At 44.8% G+C, this 7,868-nt stretch overlaps 1 pseudogene across 1 annotated transcript; it reads left to right on the forward strand.

The window, feature by feature from the left end:
* Window positions 1-717: 717 nt before the first annotated feature.
* LOC308263176 (profilin-2-like) lies at window positions 718-1,138 on the forward strand (annotated as a pseudogene). The gene has a single exon. The product of its transcript is annotated as a profilin-2-like (transcript).
* Window positions 1,139-7,868: the final 6,730 nt, after the last annotated feature.

The following is a 7,868-nucleotide window of genomic DNA, read 5'->3' on the forward strand; positions in this document are numbered from 1 at the left end:
GGGCCAGGCCTCTGGGAGAGACTCCCGAGGAGGGAGAGGGTGAGGGAGGAGCGCCATGAACAGCCCGAGGGGTGCAGGCCAGGCCTGGGCGTGGGGTGGGGGGCATTTACACTCAGAACACTGCTGTCCTTTTCCATGTCCTCTGCACCTTGGCCACCTACAGAGGCTTCTTCGGTGCAGATAAACTCTCTGATGGAGCACCCTGGGAAAGGAAGGGGCAGGGGCTGAGGACAGTCCCTCTGCCAAGAGCAGGCTGCAGCCTCTCTGGACTCTTCCCCATCTCTAAATCCTGCTCCTCAGGCCCTCTACTGCTCACCCAGGCTTGGGGGTGGACGTGGGGGTGTCTGTAATCTCCAGGTTACCTCTGCAGCTCTGAAATGCTGTGGCTGAGAAACGTCCACATGGAGTTCCTAGTTTTACCTCCCTGCCCCTCGAAGAAAACCACCGTTTTCGTGCTTGACAACCTTCTCACCCTCCCTCCTTACTCCCTTCTCTCCTTCCCACACTCCCTTCCTCGCCTCCATTCCCTCCTCTAATTAGTGTTCATTTTTCCATTTCCTTGCAACCTCTGCCAAGTGTCAATGCTCTTCCATGTGGGAGATTTACAACTGGGAACACTGCGATAAGATAGCAGTAGTCACTTGGCTGAGTTCTGCAGCTGGATTCTCAACCCACTTTAAAAAGAGTGGTCCCCGCTGCAGTGCAAAGGGCTCCAAGATGGCCGGGTGGCAGAGCTGCGTGGATAACCTGATGTGCGATGGCTGCTGCCAGGAGGCCGCCATTGTCAGCTACTGAGATGCCAAATACATCTGGGCAGCCACGGCCGGGGGCATCTTCCAGTGCATCATGCCAGTAGAAATATATATGATTGTAGGAAAAGACTGGGAAGGTTTCTTTACCAACGGTTTGACTCTTGGTGCAAAGAAGTGTTCAGTGATCAGAGATAGTCTATACATTGATGGTGACTGCACAATGGACATATGAACAAAGAGTCAAGGTGGGGAGCCAACATACAATGTCTGTCGGGAGAGCTGGTAGAGCATTGGATATAGTCATGAGAAAGGAAGGTGTCCACGGAGGCACACTTAACAAGAAAGCATATGAACTCGCTTTATACCTGAGGAGGTCTGATGTGTAAGCAGCCTCTCCCCATCTACCTAGCAACTGTCTTCATCAACACCCCAATTATGGTCTCACACTACCAGACTGTATAGCCGGTAGCTAGTTTTTCTTTACCTATTTTCTAATGTCATGATTCCTGTTTGTCCAATGGATCATTTGTATGCTAACCACTGTATGTAACCAACTCTTATCTGGCAACATAATTGCAGCACAAAAATGATTTGCATGATACCTTGAAATTGGGGGGAGGAGCATGCCAAGTTGGGCATCACTTTGTCTTAGCAATTAGTGTGATATTGATTACTAAAATAATATTAAGCAAGGTGCCGGTTGTACAATCTAATTTGATCAATGTCTTTTCAGCACTTTAAGTATTTACTTGGTTCATTTAGTCTTCCTTTTTGTAGCGCATGGTTGGGAGGAAAAAGTATATGCATCTTTCCTTTACTCCTCTTTTCTCATCCCCACCCTTTGCACACAAGGCATTTGGTTTGCTACCATCCTCCTGTGCAGTGCCTGGTTTATTTAACCTTATATCCCTTTTGTCAACGAGCTGTTGAGAGCTGCAGTAGTTTGCTTTTAGTATTGTGGTTGCACTGGAGTAGAGTCAGACCTTTTCTCATAGCGTCTCGAGGACATATGAAGAGTGCAGCTGCAAAACAAAAGCAAAGGCACTTCCTCCCGTGACCTGGAGTAACCATACTGAGTGAGTCCCCAGGGGTATTCCATCACTGCAATAGCTCAGATATTTGTTCAGTCTTTTCCTTTGCACACCAGCTCTACTCTTTAGTAAATTTGTAAAGGCTGCCATTATGGACATTAGGTATCCCACATAACCATCTGGAGTGTGTCCAGTTTGTTCTTCATAGGACCAATTTTTATTTGCAGCTTGAGTTTTTATAAGAAGTTGCATTATTGTGGATTTGGCTGTCTTGTCATGAATTTTTTTCATATGTATTCTGTGCCATACGATTGTTAAAATGAATTGTTACTACTGTGAGATGGATTTTAACTGACCTAATAAGGTTTTCTTTCGAATGGCACTACTTTAGGGACATTCTAGTATTTGTTTCTATTGTTTGGGCCTTGTGGATAATGTACAGATTTAAAACAAATCTTGTTGCTGATTTGTCCATTTCTTTCCCTGCACTTTGTTACCTCTGGGATACAGTCTAACTCATCTGATTTAATATGCATTTTTAAAAATGCCATAACTATTAAACACCTTGTTTACAGACAGATTAAATAAATTTATTCCAACCAAAAAAAAAAAAAAAAAAAAAAAAAGAGTGGTCTCTGTTCCCCAGAGCTCAGAAGTCAGGTCAAGGAGCTGAGCGGCTACCTAAATATCCCAACACCGGCAGTGCCAGACTCCAGGGTCAGCAGAATACTGATCTGTGAGGAATAGGAGTGCAGGAGAGTTTCTGTTAAGGTGAGAAGCCAAGGGAGGGTTTGCGCAGACCTTGAAGGGTAGGCAGGACCTCAAGGAAAGGGTTGTGGGCAGAAGGAACCTGCCATTGCTTTGCTGAGCATGGGGCAGCTTCTGCCCACTCCCCTGAGGTCCCAGAAGTGAGGGCCTGGCCCCAGAGCACAGCTTGTGAGACCTCTGGCCCAAGCCCTCCCCAGAGAAGTTCTAGCGGAGCTGTGCAAGCAATTTGAGGCACAGAAGGGTAGAACCTCCTGGAAGCATTCTAAACCCCACCCCCCAAGGCAGAGGGCTCCAAGAGCAACTGGACACAGTCCTCAAAGATGGAAGCATATCCCAGTTTAAATCTTAATTCCAGGAGGTGGCAGGGCTGAGGGGTGGAAAGCAGAAGGGGAGGGTCCAGGGATGTGCATCCCCATTCTCCAGGTGTAATTCTGCAGGAAATCCTCCAGTTCTAGGTTTCCCTTATTTCAGGAGCAATGAGTGAAAAGAGGGGAGTACAGTCTTGCTGAAATGTCTGTAAGGACCACGTGGAGGGATGGAGAGAGACACATTCTCATCCCTTCCTGTGCTCACTGCAGGCGGTGTCTCCAGGGCCCATGGCTTCAGTGCCCCAGACAATGCTGACCCTGAAGAGGCCACAGAGCCCCCTGCTGGGAGGTGGAAGGTAGTGGCCAGTCTGGGCTCTGAGGTCTTCCCTGCCGCCCTGCAGGGGTAGGCTGGGAGGCAGCGCAGGGACTGAAAGTCCTGACCCCTTCCAGCACTCTGCAGGGCGGCTGACACTTGGCTGGAGCTGGGTGCTGTCCTGCTCTCCCCCTGAACCCTGCAGGGAAGGGCGAGGGGATGCAGGGCAGAGGATACAGGAGCTCTCAGATCCTGACTCAACTATTCCAGGGGCCATCTAGGCCATTCCCTGCCTCCAGCAAGGATTTTCCTGAGCCTGAAGGAAAGAATTCTCCAAGTGTCATCAAGACTCATATTCCTAGGAGGAAAACCAGTAGAGTAGAGGAAGAGGAGGAAAAGGGAGGTACTGGAAAATTAAATTTATGAAATTTCAAATTAGATATATACATGTATGAATATATAAAAACAAATCCCACTGTTATTTGTATTCATGATGCACTATTTGTTTGTTTATTTATTTATTTATTTATTTATGTACTGGGTTTTTAACAAAGGGGCATTCTATCTCTAGGATACACCCCCCAGTTCAGCCCTATTTTATTTATTTTTTGTGGAGGTCTGGGATGGAACTCAGGGCATTCGACCTCTGAGCTACACTCTCAGCCCTATTTTTTTTCCCTTAATTTGAAACAGGGTCTCACTAAATTGTGCAGGGCCTCGCTAAGTATATGAGGCTGTCCACGAACCAAGATCCTCCAGTGTCAGCCTCCCAAATGCGAGGATTACAAGCGTGCACCACCACGCCTGGCCTCCTACTTTATTTTAAAATACCATCTCACTATGTTGCTGAAGGTGGCCTCAAACCCACAATCCTCCTATCTCAGCTTCCCAAGTACTAGGATAACAGGCATGTGTCATCACACCCAGACCAAGTTTATGTAATATTCTAAATCCTTTGTTGACATTTTAATAATATTCACAGAATCTTCAGAAGATAGATTCCATCTCAAGAAACCACTCTTTCAGAAGTGTTTTTATCCTTTTTTTTTTTTTTTTTTGGTGGTACTGGGGGTGAACCCAGGGGCTTTCTACCTCTGGGCTATACTCCCAGACCTAATTTTATACTTTACTTGGAAACAGGGTCTCACTAAGTTGCTGAGAGCCTCTAAGTAGCTGAGGCTGGCTTCAAACTTGTGCAATCCTCCTGTCTCAGCCTCCCAAGCGCGAGGATTACAAGCGTGCACCACCACACCTGGCCTTGTTTTTGTTTGTTTGTTTGTTTGTTTTTGGGGTACTGGGGATAGAACCCAAGGATATTCTATCTTTGAGCTACACCCCCTGCCTCTATTTTTAATTCTTTATTTTTGAAACAGGGTGTCACTGAGTTGCAAAGGGCCTAAGTATCTGAGACTGTCCACAAACCACGATCCTCCTTTCTCAGCCTCCCAAATGCTGGGATTACAAGAGTGCACCACCATGCCTGGCTCTTGTTTTGATTTTGTTCATCTATAAGAAGCAACTTGTCCAGAAGGTTTCTAGTTTACTTTTCCCATACCCATCAGAAGAATCACTGTCTTATGAAATGTGTTTCTTTTATTTTTATTATTTTGGCACTGGGGGTTGAAGGCAGGGTCTACCTCTGAGCTAGACCTCCAGGCCTATTTTATTTTTATTTTGAAACCAGGTCTTGATATGTTAATGAGGGTCTCACTATTCGCTATTTGCTGAAGTTGTCCTTGAGCCTGCAACAATCCTCTTCTCTCAGCCTCCCAAGCGTGCACCACCACATATGGCTGAAATGTTTTTTGTTTTTTTTCTTGAACCCAGGGGCATTCTACCTCTGAGTTACACCCCCAGCCCTATTTTTTTATTCTTTATTTTGAAACAGGGTCTCACTGAGTTGCAGAGGGCCTCACTAAGTTGCTGAGGCTGTCCAAGAACCGTGATCCTCCTATCTCAGCCTCCCAAATGCTGGGATTAAAAGTGTGCTCCACCAGGACCGGCTTGTATTTCTTAAATATTATGATTTGAAAGTCAAAATTAAGCCAGGTATGGTAATGCACACCTGTAATCCCAGTACTTGGGAGGCTGAAACAGAAGGATTGCAGGTTTGAGGATAACCTCAGCAAGTAGTGAGAGTCTCATTAACCTAGTAAGACCTTGTCTCAAAAGTACAAATAAAAGAGTGGGGGGCTGGGCGTGGTGGCGCACAATTGTAATCCCTCCACTTGGGAGGCGGAAACAAGATGATCTCGCAGGTTCGAAGCCAGCCTCGCTGGCTTAAGAGACCCTGTTTCCAAGTTTTAAAAAGTATACAATAGATCTGGAAGTGTAGCCCGGAGGTAGAAGGGCTTCCAGGAACCCCAGTACCACAAAAAAAAAAAAAAAAAAAAAAGTGTGGTGTGTGACTCGGAGGTACAGTGTCCCTGGGTTCAATCCCAAGTACCACAAAAAAGTCAAAATTACTCCTTGATCTATGGGCTGTGGAATGGAAAGTGTGTTAGTATGTGTGAAATCATGTACACTGTCATTAAAGTTCTTGGGTGACCAGGTACATTATCAATGAACAATTAATATTTTGAAAGGAATCTTCATTTCTTAGCTGTGGGTCTCAACGGAGGGTTTAAAATATTCCATAAGCCATCTTGGGTTTACAAGATCTGCTGTCATCCAGGCTTTATTACTCCATTTGTAGAGAACAGGTAGAGTAGATATAGTTATCTTTTTTAAGATTCCAGAATTTTCAAAATGGTGAATTAGCATTGGCTTCAACTTCAATTCACCAGCTGGATTAGCCCCTAACAAGAGTCAGCCTGTCCTTTGAAGCTTTAAACCCAAGCATTGACTTCTCTCTAACTAGGAAAGTTCTACATAGTATCTTCCAATAAAAAGCTGTTTTGCCTATCCTGGAAATGTGTTGGCTAGTGTAGCCACTTTCATCAATAATCTCAGCTAGATCTTCTGGGTAATTTGTTGCAGCTTCTACATCAGCAGCCACTGCTTTGCCTCAAACTTTTATGTCAGGAACCTGGCTTATTTCCTTAAATATCATGAATCAGCCTCTGCTAGCTGCAAAACTTTCTCCTGCAGCTTCTCACCTCTTCGAGGCCTCATCGATTTCAATAGTTAGGGCCTTGTCTGAATTATGCTTTGGCTCATACGGTGGGTTGATCTTCTGTTCAGTCCACTAACGCATTCTCCATAACAGCAGTAAGGCTGTGTCATTTTAAATCATTTGCATGTTCACTTTGATTTCCTTCCAGAACTCCTCCTTTGCATTCACAACTTGGGTGGTTAGTACAAGGAGAGTATGTGTTTCCTCACTGAGCTTAAATTTCTAGCTTTTGATTTAAAGTGAGAGATGTGCCTCTCTTCCATTCACATGAATACTTAGAGACCCATTGTAGGGTTATTTGGCCTAATTAAATATCATGAAAATACTGAATAGGGAATAAGGAGTCCCACGGAAAGAGAAAGAGTCAGAGAAATGGCTAATAAATGTAGCAATAAGAACACCCCCAACGTTTATCTTACAGGGGCACAATTCATGGTGCCCCAAAACAGTTAGAGTAGTAACACCAAAGATCACTGGTCACAGATCACCATAAGCCCAATGATAATTCTGTGCGTGGGGGGGGGGGGGACTGGGTATACCATGGCCATTCTACCTCTGAGCTACACCTGCAGGCCTGTTTTTTATTTTTATTTTTTATTTTGAAATAGGGTCTCATTAGGCTACTGAAGATGGCCTGGAATCTGCAATCTTCCTGACTCAGCCTCCCAAGTCCTGGGATTACAGGTGTGTATCTTCATGCCTGGCTTTAATAATAATTTTAAAAGCCTTAAATAGTGTAAGAATTACCAAAATGTGACACAGAGACATGAAGTGAGCATGTGTAGTTGAAAAAACAGTGCCAATAGACTTGTTTGATACAGAGTGCCACGAGCCTTCAACCTGTTTTAAAAGATGCAGTCTCTGTAAAGCACAATAAAATGATGTGTGCTGGCCTGGAGGAGTAGCTCAGCGATACAGCTTGTGCTTAGCATGCTTGAGGACATGGATTCAATCCCTAGCATTAAAAAAAAAAAATCACAAACAAGGTATGCCTGCATTGAAACAAGTCTTATACAACATTATTACTTTGAGTATGAGTGATGTCTGTTAATATTTCATATTCTGTTATTTTGTTTTTAAAATTATCTAAATCACTGAATTGATTTTATGACTGGCTAGTGTGTTACATAAATCACATCTAGAAAAGTGCCATCTTAGGGGCAACATAGGAAGAAAGAAAAGTAAGACAAGCAAGAGAGAAATGAAGAGAGCAAGGGAAAGGGAGAACAGCGCAAAGAGAGGACCGAGTGGAGAGAGGTGTTTGTGGGAGGTGGTGGCAGGTCACACACATGCCTGCCATGATGTTCCTCTGACGTAGACCTCACCTACACATCTTAAGGCTCTGTACCTTTAGCTCAGTCTTTTCCTTTGGACCCTGGGTGACTTGGTGGAAGGGATAACATCTTCTCATCCGGCAGAGGAATTCTTAGAATCACAAAACCTTGCAGAACATCTGTCAATCAAAAATCATTCTCATTGCCGAACGTGGTGGCGCACGCTTGCAATCCCCATGCTTGGGAGGCGGAGACAGGAGGATCGCGCAGGTTCGAAGCCAGCCATGCTGGCTTAAGAGACCCTGTT

The sequence above is a fragment of the Muscardinus avellanarius genome, assembly GCF_963383645.1.
Source record: "Muscardinus avellanarius genome assembly, chromosome: 5".
Classification (NCBI taxonomy): domain Eukaryota; kingdom Metazoa; phylum Chordata; class Mammalia; order Rodentia; family Gliridae; genus Muscardinus; species Muscardinus avellanarius.